The sequence below is a fragment of the Pinus tabuliformis genome, chromosome 5_1 (assembly GCF_031772625.1).
Source record: "Pinus tabuliformis cultivar Carrire ecotype Pingquan chromosome 5_1, CPIR1, whole genome shotgun sequence".
NCBI lineage: Eukaryota > Viridiplantae > Streptophyta > Pinopsida > Pinales > Pinaceae > Pinus > Pinus tabuliformis.
Window position 1 is genome coordinate 596,574,385 of NC_142305.1, and position 17,185 is coordinate 596,591,569.

Sequence of the window (17,185 nt, forward strand, 5' to 3'; positions counted from 1 at the left end):
GCTTTCACAAACTTCCCCAAAGTACACCCCTTGCACTGATCTGACTGCGCAAGTGTGCCTTTAGGAAGCCCTGTAGTGATCTGCTGCAGTATCTTCAAGGCTCCATGGTGAAGGTGACCCAATCTCCTGTGCCACAACTCGCCATCATCCCGGCTCACCAATCCTTCTGCCTTGCCTGCCATTGCTGCGCATCCATCTACATGCAACTGATAAAGGTTCCTCACTCGAACCCCTATCTTCCGGGTCTCACCAGTTGTCTTGCTGCGCAGGAAGGCCTTTCCCTCGCTGAAAACAACATCATACCCCTTGTCTTCTAACATCGCCACTGAGATGAGATTCTTCTTCAATCCTGGAACATGCATGACTTCCTTCAATACAAAGGGTTTACCAGACTCCCTCTCAAAGGAAATGGTACCGATACCGGTCGCACTGTATCTACCATCATCGCCCATCTCGATGTGCACTCCAAGATCTTTGTCCTCCAGATCAGAGAACAAATCTCTATCTCCCGTCATGTGAAAAGACGCACCACTGTCCAGGAACCACACTGATCCCATCACACTTGAAACCAAGCATGCGATCAATGAAAAATCAAGCTCAAACTGAGAAGCTAAGGCCTCTCCCCCTGCAGATCCAGCAGCTTGCTTGTTCTTCTTCTTCTGCGGACAATTTGTGGCATAGTGTCCATGCTGGTGACAGTGAAAACACTTCACCTTGGACATATCCTGCTTCTTGCCTTTCGCACCAGACTGAGAAGCTTTCTTGCTCTTCCCTTTCTTTGCTTTGGCAGCCAAAGCGCAATTCTCTTCATCAGCTCCCTTTGACGAAGATCCGTCCCTGGTACTCCGCCTGATCTCCTCCTGCACAAGATCTGACCATAGTCTTTCCCATCCTGGCAACTTCTCCCGACCATTGACAGAGTCCTGATAGGAATGCCAACTCTTCGAAAGACCAAGGAGAGCCAAGCTCACCAAGTCCTCATCATCGACAGTAACCCCCACACTTCCCAGCTCATCTCGACACTGAGTGAACTTTGTGAGATACTTGGGAATACTGTCACCCTTCTCGCATTTGATGTTTCTGGGTTTATCTTTGAGCGCCAGCTTCCTTTGATCGCTCTTGCTTTGGAATAATTCTGTTAATGATTTCCACATCAAATATGGAGTAGCCTTTCCATGGAGGCTGGACACAATGTGATCCTTCACGCCCTCCAACAGAATCCTTCGACATTTTGCGATCTTCTTTTGCCAAGCATCAGCTTGAGTAGCATCAGTAGGCTTTGGGATATTCGTATCTATGAACTCCTTCAGCCCGTTGTCATCCAATACTGCCTCCATCCTGTCCTTCCATGCAATATAGTTTGAGCTGCCCTCAAGAGCATACTCCAATCGCAATCCGTTGAAAGACATTGTTGTGTTGTCACCAAGAAAACACTGCTGCAAATTCAAATTCCACCAGCAACCAACTCAACTGCTTCCGATCTAGAATTCGTGAGAACAAAATATTTCTCGTACAGAGATTGACTGTATGGGCTTTTACCAGATATTTCACCTTCCAAAGGAAGGATGAATCCAGAGGCTACCTGGCCCGATTACAGGCTCTGCCTAGAGAAATAGAATGTAAACACTTCCTGAATAGTAGATCTGATGATCAACAGCTCTGATACCATGTAGAAACTTTTTCTACAATTATCTAGCTTCCTCTGATACCATGTAGAAATTTTGAATAATTTAACACATATTCAATGGAGATTATCCTGATCATGTACTATTGCGGAAAACATACACAATACATAAGCTCCTCTACGTTGATCAACAATATAGCAGCATCAATAACAATAAAACATCAAGAGCATTCACACATTAACACAGTATGTATCCCGGGGAAAGCATCGCGCTAAAAACCCCAACTATCTGTATATTAATGATTGAGTCATGTAACATTACACAGCATAATACTTCTCACAAGTATCTCCACCTCTGTTACACACAATACAGCTCAGATCTGATCTCCAAATCTCTTCCACTACTTGCCTGCCTCCACTGCTCAAGAACTGATCAGAATAGCTTCCCAAACTCGTTTTTCACCTGCAAAATAGTCACTCACTCTTTGAGGACGTGAGAAAAGGCTAAAATGTGGGCCAAATACGTGAGCAAACTCATTGGCATACTCAATCCCTTGATTGTGCAAGATCTGATGCACAACTATAGTCACAACTGATAGCAATCTGATTCTCTACCACCTGTCCCTGTTGAACTGAACATGCACTGACATGCAACTGAGTTAACTGATGTATTCATTAGTTGTATTATGAGTTAATAACTTGTGAATTAATTAATAACTAATTCACCCAACTCATCTCTAGTCTATTTGCCAGTTAGACTAAATACAACCAGTTTAACAAAGCTAAACTGAACACAACTCCATCAACTCCACAATCAACTCCACCAAACTCAACTGATTGAGTTCTAACTGAAGTCATGCATGCAACAACTCAACTGACTCATAAGAAAAGCGTATTTCCTTCTGACAGCTGCATGTGCCACCTCTGTAGCTCAAACTAAAGTGCTCCAAGAGAATAAGATTAAGTTTATAGTCCAAATATTATTGTGAGATAATAATATTTGACTTTTCTATTTTTGACAACCAGTCTAAAAATAGACTTTGATCACTCACACTGTGATCACTCACACTTTCATCAAAAATAGAAGTCCATCTATTTTTCCCAACTTGATCAATCATCCATAAACATAGACATGATCCATATGTCTAAAAATAGACATAGTCTGAAAATAGACTTGCGCCAAAAATAGCCTGCGGGCCCACTTAGTGAAGGCGACTCTTTTCACTAAGCTCCATCATCTTGTTGCAATCTCAACATGATTGACCTTATAATGTCAATTTTAATGCATTAGGTTTATAATATTAGGGTTTAATATTGGGTTTATAATATTGGATTTATAATATTGCATTTGGTAGTAGGGTTTGAAATTTTTGGTTTATAATGGGTTTAACATTAGGTTTTAAGAACTTTAAGGTTTAGAAAATTAATGCAAGGGTTTGGAATTTTAATCTTGGAGTTAATAATATTAATCCTACAATTTATAACATTTATTGTAGGGTTTATAATATTAACCCTAGGGATTAAAATATTAATCCTAGGGTTTATAATGTTGGGTTTATAATATTTTGTTTAATATTAGGGTTCAATATTGTTACATTGAAATGGTATGAAAATATGTTCAATTTTTCATTGTGACAAGCATCACTGCAATGCGACGAATAGTGCAACAATCATAGGCACAATGATACATTACATTGTAATTTATTTAATGCTACATTGAGACATTGAGTAAATTAGGATTTAATATTCTCACTTATAATATTGGGTTTAAGATTTGTGGTTTATTCTGGTTTATAATAGTGGCTTTAGGGTTTATAATCTTAAGGTTTATAATATTAATCCTAGGGTTTTTAATATATTGTGCTTGTAACATTAATCTTAGGGTTTATAGTCCCATGCATTTATATTATAAACCATATAGTTTAGTATTATTCCCTTTAGTTTATTATCCATTGGCTTTATAATATTGATCCCTTGGGTTTATTAATCCCTTGAATTTATAATATTATTAGTCCATTGGATTTATAATATTGATTCCTTGTGTTTATTAATTTCTTAAGTTTATAATATTATTAGTACCTTGGTTTTATAATATCAATAATCCCTTTGATGTATTAATCCTATTGGTTTATGATATTAATCCCTAATATGTCTAATAATATACTAGGGTTTATAATATTAGTCTTAGATTTCATATATTAATCTTAGGGTTTTTAATATTAATCCCTTAATTTTAAAATCCCTTGGGTTTCAAATATCTATTATTTAGTTTATTAATCTCTTGGTTTATATTATTAATAATCTCTTGGGTTTATAATATGAATATTAAGGGTTTATAATATTAATGTTTTGGGTTTGTTAATTCCTTGGGTTAATAATATTAATAGCCCCTTAGGCTTATTAATCCCTTGGGTTTACAATACCTAGGGTTTAATAATCCCTTGAGATAATAATATTAATAAACCCTTGGTTTTATAGTATTAATCCCAAAGGTATATCTATATATATATATATATATATATATATATATATATATATATATATATATAAGTTCAAGTTTCAAAAATGCATCATTGGTAGATACATTAAATCTATCATGAAATGTGTATTTAAAGTGAATAAAATAATTTTGACTCTTTTCTAATTTGTACCATATTATTTGATTATGTAATGTGTTGTACAAGAAACATTGTCTTCATATGCCTGTGTCACGCCCCTACACCTGTGGTAGTCTTCCAACCGCTTATAGCGAGGTGCGGCACCACCGAACGCTTTTTTTTCACCAATACTAACATTCGTGGACTACGCCTACTTTCACTTTAACATTACTTAGCTTGTGTTTCACAACCAAGTAAACATACAATTATCCTTTATACTTAATGAAGCCCATACTCATTCATTATCCATAGCAATTACAACAAGAACATCAACAATTGCAACAAGTATAAAGGGGAGGGGCAACTCCCGAACAAGTCTGCCCGAAAATATATTATAACCAGTCTTTCTTCAATAATACAATACAAGTATGCTTGGCAGACTCCAAGCCAATACTTAGTTTCTTTTACAAAACAAGCAACCAGCCTTTACAAATACATGTGCGCCTCTTGCACGAAGGGCGGTGCTCACCCGAGCCACCTAGATAACCTTGCCAAGTCCTGCACAAATCTGCACATCCACTGAACCCCGGGCACACCTTGCCCACTCTTCGACCGACTCAAGACAACCCCCAAGTGCACCTTCAAGTGGAGCGCATGAGATATGCACAGCTCCCCTTATTTCTGCGCACTTCTAGTTTACCCCTTGACTCTTATGCGTAGAAGAGATGAGAGAATTCGTTGTTCAAATGAGCTCTAAGGCTCTTACATATATAGGCATGCTAGTGTGGGTTTACATGGGGTGTGCAGCCCCTTGGCCGACCCCCAAAGCCACCAACAAGCGCCCATAAGACTCTTCTTCAAATCGGCTTGTACGCTCTTACATCCATTGTATAAGTTTCGCTCCACACTTAGACATATTTCTAAGTGTCATGCCTTTCATCGCATTTCGTTCACGGTATCGTCGCATTTCTTCCACAACCTCATCGCACTTGCGTTTGTTGCGCGCCCGTCGTGCGCCCGCTCGCCCACCTGCGCCCTCGTGCAGAGCGACTTCGCCCGACGCCCGTAACACAATTGTCCGGAGGCCTTACATCCTCCTCCACCTGAAATCGTTGTCGTCCTCGACAACATACCATCCCGATAGCCATCCACCAAGATCATCATAATCCATGATGTCGACCTCTCCACATAAGGAAAACATCCCTGCAACATATGTAGAGTCTCATCTCCATCATATCTCGACTTAGTGACGAACTGCCACCAAGCTCACCATACCAAGGTATGCAACTCAATGGTATGCTCTCCATCAGATATCATCTCGATCCATGATCATCGACTCCTCTGCCACAATCTCCACTGCAACATCTCGTGTCGACTTCATCATGTGTCATCATGTGAACCTCTGTCATGATACTCCAACAAAATGCTAACACATCTCTGCCATGTGTCGACTCGTCTCTCCTCATGCTGACATACCTCTACACATTGGTACCCCTCATGACTCGAACTAGTTGGGTGATCAATCCAACCATGCGCCCAAACCATAAGAATGCACATCCTTATGCCATCACAAGTCTTTCCCTGACTTCTGCTACATCTCGGACTCATCAAGAATTTATCAATCATCCCATGCTCAGGTCCATGGAATCTCCATCCCATCTGCAACATGCTCCATATAACCAACCTGATGTCCATGACTCTAGTTGTCCATGATGTCCAACCCATGTAGACTCCATCTCAATCTCTGGCCATCTGCACCCAAGTCTGCACCTGTCATAAAGAAGCCTCCTCCAAGGCCCCTTGTAAAGTTGGTGTGGTTCCTCCCTACCAAGGCCTCCACACCAACCTTCCTCCAAGGTTATCTATAGAGAAAGGAAAGCCAGGAAGTTTCCTCCCTGACTCTCATCCACCCATGTGTCAGATTGATGTTGTGTCCTCAAGTATCTATGCACAGCTTCAATCTCCTCACATGTACATCCAAGCTCACCTAGCTTGTCCTTTGTCAACTGAAAGTCATAGATACCCATAGCATATCTGCAAAAGTCCACTATCCCAGCAGGATCTCTACCTCCATAATCCTCATCAACCACTGCTTCTGAGGTAGCACTCGGGCTCCCTTCACTTGCAACTCCATTGTGAAGATCATCAGTAGAAGATGCTCCCAACAAGTGTCTCCATGTTCGTGAGGTTGTTTTCTCACTCCCTTTATCCTTCTTTCCGTCTCTTGAAATAAAGTCAACTAGCTTCCTTTCCTTCGTTGTTCGAGTCACACTCCCAAGTCCTCTTTGCTCCACATCCTCATGCTTCACATTCACATCTTTGGGATACAAAGTCATAGAAGCCATCCTTAGTCTATACCCCAAGCAACTCCTTCTATTCATCGGTACCATCATGGTCTTCCCTTCAGTTGTGATCAAGAGAATGTCCCGGTCCACCATTGGTATGGCTTGTGCAAGCTCCATAAAGTCCAGCCCCAACACCATAGAATGATCATCCATGTCCACAACCCTCAAGTTCAACTTTCCAAACCACGATCCTACTTTCACCTGAGTGTCCTTCAACACCCCATCAACAACTCTAATGGTAGAGTTAACTGCTTTGGAAGCACTCCATTCCCTCTCCATCTTTGCTTTCTTCCCAAAAGACTTTGTTGCCTTCCTGCTTAAGAAGCTATGAGTAGCCCCCGTATCCACCAAAGCTGCAAATCTCTTGCCCTTCACGGTTACCTACACAAAACTTAGCTTCAAGGAATCACCTCCCTCTGTTGGCTTTGTCTTGCGCCTTACATCAACAACCTTCTTCAACAATTCGGCCTCAGAAGTGTCAATTGGTTCATGCTCCACCTTGACATTCCTCCTAAGGTACTTCACCTCCCTGCTTGGCTCCTCTAAGCAACTCGATCCTGGTCCAGCTTGACTCCCCTCAAGCTTTCCCTTCATCGCATCTTGCTCAAGTGAACAAACCAAGTGTTCACTGACCAAGTTCATAGAACTAAACTTCCGAATGTCCTTGGATTCTCTCGGTAGTGAGTTCCCAACTTGTCAATGTAGTCGAGCTCTTCCTGCTTAATTACAACAACTTTCTTACCAAGAAGCTTCTTCTTTATCTCTTCCTCAACTTGCTTGATTTCGGCTTCCACTGTGGCACTTTCCTTCCTTAACCGGGCTCTTTCATCAAAGAGCTCTTGAAGATCAAGACCACTTTGTTGGATCTCCTCATCAAGTTCCTTGAGTTCCACATATGTCGTGCTTTCGCATTGGCTCTTGAGTTCTTCAAGTTCCCTCCTTAGTTCTGAACAGCTCTCCCGAATCTTCATGTTCTCAGCTTTCATCGAAACCCAGTCAGAACTCCATTGACTCATTTTTCCCAACACTTTGTACCGAAAAGCTTTCACTGCACTATGGCTAGACTCACCTATCTTAGGTTCGTCTACCATCTCTGCCTTTTCATCCTTCTCCATATTCACCAAGTCCCTGCAACCTGAACCAACCCTTGTTCCACTTGTGTGAAATGGCTTCCTTCGACTGCAAGTACCTGTCATGAGCAACCCTGCTCACCGGCTTCAAACCGAAGTTCTGTTTCCACCTGTCAAGTGTGTGCATCAGCTTCAATGCTTCAACACCTGAACCTGTTCACAAACTTCTTCAACCCGGTCATCAGCCTGCTCTGATACTAACTGTCACACCCCTACACTTGCGGTAGTCTTCCAACCGCTTATAGCAAGGTGCGGCACCACCGAACGCTTTCTTTTCACCAATACTAACATTCGTGGACTACACCTACTTTCACTTTAACATTACTTAGCTTGTGTTTCGCAACCAAGTAAACATACAATCATCCTTTATACTTAATGAAGCCCATACTCATTCATTATCCATAGCAATTACAACAAGAACATCAACAATTACAACAAGTATAAAGGGGAGGGGCAACTCCCGAATAAGTCTGCCCGACAATATATTATAACCAGTCTTTCTTCAATAATACAATATAAGTATGCTTGGTATACTCCAAGCCAATACTTAGTTTCTTTTACAAAATAGGCAACCAGCCTTTAAAAATACATGTGCACCTCTTGCACGAAGGGCGGTGCTCAGCCGAGCCACCTAGATACCCTTGCCAAGTCCTACAAAAATCTGCACATCCACCGAACCCCGAGCACACCTTGCCCACTCTTCGACCGACTCAAGACAACCCCCAAGTGCACCTTCAAGTGGAATGCATGAGATATGCGCAGCTCCCCTTATTTCTGCGCACTTCTAGTTTACCCCTTAACTCTTATGCGTAGAAGAGATGAGAGAATTCGTTGTTCAAATGAGCTCTAAGGCTCTCACATATATAGGCATGCTAGCGTGGGTTTACATGTGGTGTGCAGCCCCTTGGTCGACCCCCAAAGCCACCAAAAAGTGCCCATAAGACTCTTCTTCAAGTCGGCTTGTATGCTCTTACATCCATCGTATAAGTTTCGCTCCACACTTAGCCATATTTCTAAGTGTCATGCCTTTCGTCGCATTTCGTTCACGGTATCGTCGCATTTCTTCCGCAGCCCCGTCACACTTGTGTTTGTCGCGCGCCGGTCGTGCGCCCGTCGTGCACCCACGCGCCCGCGCGCCCTCATGCACGGCGACTTTTCCTGACGCCCGTCGCACAATCGCCCAGAGGCCTTACAGCCTGCACCTAGTACATGTCATGTTTCAAAGTCAAATATTATAAGAACTTAAATTCTTATTATAAGAACTTAAATTCTATTGGATTATTTTATTGGCATGAAATTTTATTAGTTTTGAAAATAGGTTTATTTCAATTTTTTACATATAAATTTACATATTTATGCCCTATGAATAAAATGCATTATTTAGAAATGGGAAAATGTGTGAAGGTAGATTTGATCACTTCTTTCAATTATGTTTACATGGAACTCAATACTTTGGTTGATAAATTATCAAAACAAGGACTCTAAATTTTAGGACTTCAAGCTAGATTATTCTACTTGAGTTTAGAAATGGTTTCCTTATCAACATTCTTCCTATGTCAACATTTTCTTCTTGGATTAGTTTATATGTATTACATGTAATATTTTTGTATTATATTTAATATTTTAGTTAGCATTTTTTCTTGGATTAGTTTATATGTATATGTAATATGCAGAGGCATCTCCCATACGTTGCCCAACCACAGGTCACCAGAGTGTGGGGGGATCTAATATACATGATTGGGTTCATGATCGACCAAGTAGCCCACCTGGAGTGCATGTTCCACTCGTAGATCTTGCCTCTTACCTATTTCAAGTACACCTCCTACATTTTTAATCTTATTTAAACTTTATTTTTTATGCCTTGAAATTGTCTTTAATTTTTATATCATTTTCAACTGACGTGTTTGAATCTAATGTATCTGTTAGTATGCTTCTAGTTTGTTAAATATATATGTTAAATTATGTTTATGATTTGCATGCCCCCAGCGAGGTGACACTGAGGATCACAGTGCAGCGTCGACCCCTCCATGGGATGATGATACAACTAGTATCACATTGGAGAATGTTACGACCAAGAATACGTGGATCACATGAGAGTTGATTAACATCCCTGTGAGTTCACCTACTAGGCGTATTTTGTCTTTGATGTTGGAAATCATCAAATGGTTGATCGAGACATACTGAAGGTCAGTCCCAGAGAGTCACCTCCTACATTCCATATAGACGATTAAGAGGCATAAGTTTAGAGGCCCGCATACTTGGGAGGTGGTTAAAGAGGCAAAAAAGAATATTGATGTTTGTGGGGAGTTGTTCGAATCCGTCCAAATCACCCTGCTAGACATAAAGGTTTGATTTCACTCAAACATCTTAATAATGTTGAAGCAACCCCTTTTGCATATGATCTATTCATTAGAGCTTAGGTCCAGTTCCCCTGCCATGACCAAGTCACCCTTTATTTTTCCAAGCATGTATATGTAGAGTTTGTGTTACATATGAGGTCGGATTAGACTTATACTGGATCACATTATTATCGAGGCATCCTAGGATGTACATATGATTGTGAAGGGGATCGTAGGGAACCTAGGCATGTACCACCACCTTCGATATGGTTACCACTACCGTCTCGGAGCATGGTATTTCCAACAGAGCTAGAGGAGTCGCCACAACTCAGTGTTGAGACCAGATATACCATTGTAGATGGCATGCAAATGTCATTGATCAGTGCACATGTTTCATTGCATGGAGAGATTAGATTACCACCACCATTTCCTCATGTGTTGCTAGTTCTTTTATGTCATGATTTAGTTCTCACGATTTTACCCATTGACCAGTTTTTGTCATATGCATGTATGTGTCATGATGTGATCTGTGACACTTGGAGGGTGCACTTCCCATGTGAAATAGGCCAGATATATATATATATATATATATATATATATATATATATATATATATATATATATGAAACTTTTTACTCTTATCATAAAATTATGCATAATTATTTATATTAATTTAGTTCGTATTGGATTGCATTTATATTAATAAATTCATGATAACATGTAGACACAATACTCCAACTACATGGATGATATTATGAGGCCATCCAAGGGGGGAAATTGATCATCTAGACCGTCCTCCACGGCTGCATGTTTCCATGGATTCTCCTCCACCTCAACATCCACCTCATAACACTCATGTGGAGGAGAGTCACTATGTACAACCACATGGACCAGTAGTTGGGGTAAACTTTTTTATTCTTAATATTTCAACATTTTTTTTAAGTTACATGCATGCTAATTAATTCGTAGACTAATTACAATATGTCCTTGTCATTGTGTACACAGACCCATATGTAGAGCGTTTTCAACGTCAAGGTTATGTGTATGTATGAGTGGGATGCTTGGTATAAAGGCATTGGCAATGTAGGTCCATCAATGCGGGTCTCAATATTTCAGCCACATGCGGGGGATCACCAAACCTAGATTCATCATACCCCTATGCTATCTTACTTGCATTTGGACTCGAGTGAGGTTAGTAGATTCATATATGTAATTAAAAATGGGGTTCTAAATCATCTATTTTCATATTATCTCTTTCGTACAAATAGTGATCTAATTAGTTTGAATTTGAATGTGTTATATTGCAATACCATATTGTGCACATTTACTTTAGGCAACAGAACTCACATAGGAGTTCTAGTTGTACTTAGAGTGTATAATTTGTATATTTTTAGGCCCATTTCATATGGCACATTCACATGTAATATCTACTTTGCATATTTTCATACATGGGCAGTTTATGGATGTACATGGACATTATTTTAGTTTAAGGATGCTTATTATTTTAGTTTATCCATGTTCATGTGATATTTTTATTTTGTATATATTTTCATATAGGTAGTTTATTGATACATTCATTATTTCAGTTTATGGATTTGTATTAATCTTGTTTGTGGATGTTCATTAATTTTAGAAGTTTATAGGTCTTTTAAAATTATTTTTCTAGTTTAAAAAAAAATCAATATACTCTAACTTTTATTAAAAAATATAACATTTTTTATTTCTAGTTTCATAGACTATGAAAATAAGTGCAACCTTAAGTTATGGTGCAAGTCACTTTGATACTTAAAATGAACTAAAATATATGATGGTTGAATTAAAAAACACAAATAAGATTGAAACAAGTTTTAAATTCAATTTTAAAAGATGTCTGGTAAACAACAAATAAGTTTTATTGAGTTTTATTTATATGAGGTCATCTACAAGAGCTTAGTCATAACATTATATTTAATTCATATGTATTGGAATTTAATATACCGAAAAACAATTAATGATATATGTTTCTATGATTTTATATATAATTAAATCTAAACTTTCCTAAATTTACTTGGCTATCTCAAGTTTCAATTAAAAAACACAAATGAAATTGAAATACGTTTTATTCAATTATACTTCTTTTGAGGTCATCTACAAGAGCTTAGTCATAATATGATACAAGTACAATTTTACTATGATGCAAGTCATTTTGATACTTAAAATGAACTAAAATATATCATGTATCAATTTAATATTGAACATGGCAAGAATTACCATCATGCGTCATATTGGCTTGTAAAAAGTGTCTTTTAGTACAATCAACATGTATGTTATTATATAATTCAATTTTAAAAAATAAATTGTTTGAATTCTAAAGTCATCCATATTATAATAAAAGATGTATATATGAAAATTTTTGTGACCCACCTATACACCATTGCATCGTCAACATTTTTAAGTATTTCAATCGATTTCTTAATCTCAAGGTTCAATTAAAAAACACAACTAGGATTGAAATAATTTTTATTCAATTTTAAAAGATGTCGTGTAAACAACAAAAAAGTTTTATTCAATGTTATTTCTTTTGAGATTACCTACAAGAGCTTAGTCATAACATGATATAAGTTAATCATATTGGAATTTAATATAGGTCAAAAAACAATATATGATAACATTTCTATAATTTTATATAATGTTATCAATTTTCCTAAATTTACTTAGATATCCGAGTATTTCAATCCATTCCTTATGATTGAAATAAGTTTTAGTCAATTTTAAAAGATGTGGAGATGTAAAAGTTACAAATAAGTTTTAATCGATTTTATTTTATTTGAGGTTATCTACTAGAGCTTAGTCATAACATTAATTAATTATATGTTTGTTTGTATGTGTGTCTTCTATTTGTTGCACTTTTTACAATCCAATATGAAGCTTGCATACCTCTCAAGATGTGCGAAAAATTGTAAGGACAACTATTGCATTTAATGAAAAATTGAGAGATTATACAACATTAATTTTTTTTTGCCAAAAATATCATTAGGACAACAACATAATTCTTCACATATTGTATTTTTACTCGGAATCAAAATTCATAATGCTTATATGAATTTTGAGGGCTTGAAATTGATAAAAGAGGAAAATTTTGAAATTTCATTGCCACATTTGCCCCAAAAGTGTAACCCATCTTCATGCATTTACCCTCATATTATAAAGCAATAAAAACCCAAATGCTCGAAAGCATGAAAATGTTTATAAGATAATGGAAAACATGATAAAACTTGCAATACAATGGAAGATCATGAATGAAAAACTAAAATCAATAAATCACACATAGAAATATTTAATATTAAAAAAGTAATGATAAACTTAATTCTAACATTATTTTATTGTGAAAAATTACTTTAAAACCCTATAAGTTTTAACCTGAGACAATACTCTACCTCATACAAAGATCCTATAAAATTGTAAACTAAAAAGATAAATTAAAAAATATAATGCTAACATATTCATATGAATTTACCATATCCTTAACTTAAAACCATAAAACATAATTAATTGGTATGGTTTTAAAATATAATTAATTGGTATATAACTTAAAGAACAAATCTAATCAATACTTACATACTATTGGAAATTCTTAAATTTCTTTTTTAAATTGGAAATTCAATTGGCAATTTTTAATTTTATTTTTTTTAATAAAAATTCCTATAGGTTAAATAACATGTAAAAACTAACATTTTTTTAAATAATACACTCTGTAATAAAAGTTAACATGTAAATCTACTTTACTTTGAAAAGTGGTAAGCAGTATAAAGTAGAACAATCTATCAAGTAAAGTGGTAAGTAGTATAAAGTAACAACCTATCAAAAAAAGCACGGATGTTCTTTATATATCTAATAAATATAGATTTAATAAACATCAAAATTTCATTAAAAAATAATATTTATTTTAAAATTATTAACTATTTAAAATAATATACGTAATAAATAAATTTAATCCAAGTATATATATAGTGAAATACAAATTTATAATACACTACTTTTTTTTATTGGTAGCTATCTCGTCCTTGATTTAAGCGACAACTTACTTCTATAAAAAAAAATTTACCATGATCCTAAACTTTCTAAATGATAATTTATTGTTATAACGGGTTATTTATTAGCAATTGTTTTAAAGGGTGTAAAAAAAAGGCTGATGGGATAGTTTAATTTTGATAACTCCAAACACACATGTATATTTGAATTTAGCATTTTAATATTATAAGAGTTTTAAGGGAAAATACGACACTATTTAATAGAAAAATGAAAAATGTTATTTGGATCCATTAATTGATTAATTTTGCAGTGTCAATATGAAAATAGCACAATCAAATTGAGAATATGGCTTAATTTCTTCAAAAAAATAAATAAAAGCTTAACTTAATTACCTAATTAGATCAATGGATAACTATAAAAACTGATAAATAGAAAGCTAAGGTAGCCCAATAAAATTGTTAACTCTTTCATTTAAAAATATATTTTTACTTATTTATTTATTGTAAACGGAATGATTTTAATTAAAAAAAAAAATTACTATATTTAATTAATTATGAAATCATAAACAAATGATTTAATCTATATTCATTTTAATCTTACATTCATTAAGTTTCTACTAAATATATTTCAACTTCAATATTATTTAAACTTGTAAAAAATATATTTCAACTTCAATAGTATTTAAAATGAGTTTTCACGTATTTAAAATGAGTTTTCACGTATTATTTTTATATGTCAAGGTGCTATTAATTGAATAATTCCACAAGGATGGGGAATTCGTCTACAATCCTTCTAAATAACAAATGCCTTTGAGCAAAAAAAAAGCTCTTTATGACAATTTGACTTCAATTAAAAAGATTTTTAACACCAACATTTGTAATTCATTAAGGAACTAAGACAATGAAACAAACAAATTTATGAACACAACAAACAACATACAATCCTTTATTTCAAATAATCATGAACATGAACCTAAAAGACATGTATACTAAAAAAATATTTACCAAAAAGAAAAAACACTGGATCCACGCATATATTGTAACTTAAACTTGGAAGATATAAGTGAAAAGAGATTAAAAATAAAATTTAAAATTCTCCTTATACCCGCTTCAACCATATTGAATGCTTTTTTCCTGAAGTTTTTTGCTAGCAATTAATGGGCTAAAAACAAATTATTAAAAAATTTCTCATAACAAGTCATTAATGCTAACCACTAGCAATAAAAAATATCAATTTGTTATTGGGCTAATAAAATGTCACTCTACTTATGATTGTGATGTGATTGTAAAGTAGTGAGTTGTGGGGCAATCACTTTAATTTTTTTTTGGCTTGCACATCAGTTTATTCTAATTTTATCTTTGGTTTTCTTTAACTTTTGAATTTAATTAATTTATTTATTTTTACATTTTTGCATAATCCGGACAGATCTTTAGATAACATGACTCGGCTTGTTTTTCTAAATTGTAGTTAGAGTACTATAATTTATTTATTTATTTTTATATTTTTGAAGAATGGTGATAGATCTTTAGATAACATGATTTGGTTTTTTTTTAAAAAATTGGATGTGTTATATCATTGTTATGTTTTTAGAGATATTGTTTCTGTGAGGTTTGATACAAATTATCACAAAAAAATATTTTCTTCTGAAGATCTATAGACTAAGAGTCTTATTTTGACATTTATGAAGCATGACCTAAATCAATAGGGTGGGTCTCCATAATGGCCTTGAATAATTAGTATTTTGGGATGGTCATAAGAAATCTTTCTTCTCACACCACCAACTTCAGCCTCTGGAGTTTTGGTGTTGGGAATTGATTTGCAATAGTCTCACCCACGTTCAAATGTCTAGAGGCGTCACCCATACGCCAGTAGTAGTATAGGAGAATACAAGCAATATGAAATCAAGCCCAATCACCAACTCCGGCCTCAGGAGTTTTGGTGTTTGGAATCGATTTGCAGTAGTCTTACCCGTGTTCAAATCTCTAGTGAGAGTTTTGGTGTTTGGAATCGATTTACAAGCAATATGAAAGCAAGTCCCATCATCACTTCCATATCTCTGGAAGTGTCACCTCGTGTTTGGAATCAATTTACAAGCAATATGAAATCAAGTCCGATCACCACTTCCATATCTCTGGAAGTGTCACCTATACGCCCATAGTGTAGGAAGATACAAGCAATATGAATGCAAGAAAGCAAGTCCTATTACCAACTCCGACTTCTGGATGTAAAGTGACTTGCATTGACTTTGGTGTTTGGAATTGATTCGCAGAAGTCCCACCCGTGTTCAAATTTCTGGAAGTGTCACCCATACGCCCATAGTGTAGGAGGATACAAGCAATATGAAAGCAAATCCATCACCAACTCCAGCCTCTGGATGTAAAGTGACTTGCATTGACTTTGCCCTTGACACTAGAGAATTAAATTGAAAACTTGTACAACGTGCTAGATAATCGAGAACATTCTAATATTAACATTACCAACAAATGCAACTAACCCTTAGGTAGAAATCACAATAAATCTTACGATGGCTAACTTGTTTCAAGGTTAATGTTAATTCCAATAAATTTTTCATGTTTGCCATTGTCATAGCAGAATTCTGCAGGTCAAAATAAATTTTTCATGTTTGTCATTGTCATAGCAGAATTCTGCAGGGCAAAATTTCATCTAGGGATAGAGTTTGCTATTATCAGTTGAGCATTAAAATCGTAACACGTTCTATCTGCTGCAAGAAAAACTTGTTTTTCATAAAATTACATGGCAGATCTACATTGTTTTTCATAAAATTACATGGCAGATCTACATGCAATCACCGGCCACACAGGTCTCTACCCCAGTTGTGAATGCAAGGAAATGTATTGGTATTGACGAGCGGTAGTCGCAAGGATGGACTTCTGGATGTAAAGTGACTTGATGTAAAGTGATTTGCATTGACTTTGGTGTTTGGTATTGATTGGCAGTAGTTCCACCCGTGTTCAAATTTCTGGAAGTGTCACCCATACGCCCATAGTGTAGGAGGATAAAAGTAATATGAAAGCAAGTCCATCATCAACTCGTAGGAGGATACAAGCAATATGAAAGCAAGTCCATCACCAACTCTAGCCTCTGGATGTAAAGTGACTTGCATTGACTTTTCCCTTGA